The sequence below is a fragment of the Mastomys coucha genome, unplaced genomic scaffold (assembly GCF_008632895.1).
Source record: "Mastomys coucha isolate ucsf_1 unplaced genomic scaffold, UCSF_Mcou_1 pScaffold22, whole genome shotgun sequence".
Taxonomy (NCBI): Eukaryota; Metazoa; Chordata; class Mammalia; order Rodentia; family Muridae; genus Mastomys; species Mastomys coucha.
This window is the reverse complement of record NW_022196905.1, coordinates 264,372,775-264,373,354: the sequence shown is the minus strand read 5'-3', so window position 1 is coordinate 264,373,354 and position 580 is coordinate 264,372,775. Positions and strand designations below refer to the sequence as shown.

The 580-nt window shown below is 45.3% G+C and overlaps 1 protein-coding gene across 3 annotated transcripts in view; it reads left to right on the top strand.

Moving 5' to 3' along the window:
• Pcnx2 (pecanex 2) overlaps positions 1 to 580 on the top strand; it is a 156,081-nt gene that overhangs the window by 126,692 nt on the left and 28,809 nt on the right. The gene's annotated exons all lie outside the window — the stretch shown is intronic.

The following is a 580-nucleotide window of genomic DNA, read 5'->3' as shown; positions in this document are numbered from 1 at the left end:
GGAGGAGGGGAGAGAAGGAGAAGGTTTCCATAGGACCAAGATTGGGGCTACATAAGTGAGCTCATGGGAGTTTGCTTTGGTTTATTGCTTTCTCTTTTTCCAGTCAACCACAGTGGGCATGCCACTTGCCTGTAAGATTGGTGCAATAGCAATGTCTTTGGGGAGCGGGGGGGTGGAGGGGAATGGTGGCTGACTTGCCTGGATCCCATACCTTTCCCTACAGTAGATTTTCTTTGACCTAGTTAGATCATAGTTTTAAACACAGAGACTTCAAAACCCCATAGCTTAACAAAATTGAAGTTCTGGGGAAGAACCCAGTTAACCCCAAAAGATTGTTGTTGGATTTGTTTCTCTTTGCTGCACATATTCCAGTATTTCCACGGAGGCTGGTTTCCTCCTTGGGGGTGTTCTGGATTTCTTCTCTCTCATTCTACTTTGCTTCTGAATCCCCAGTCTTCTGAAAGGTCAAGTTTAATTTTGGTCAAATTTAATCTACTTTGGCACTGCCTGGGGCAGTCAAAGAGAGCACCCACAGGTAGAGTCAGTTTCAGTCTCTCTGTTTCTCTCTATCTCTCCCTCT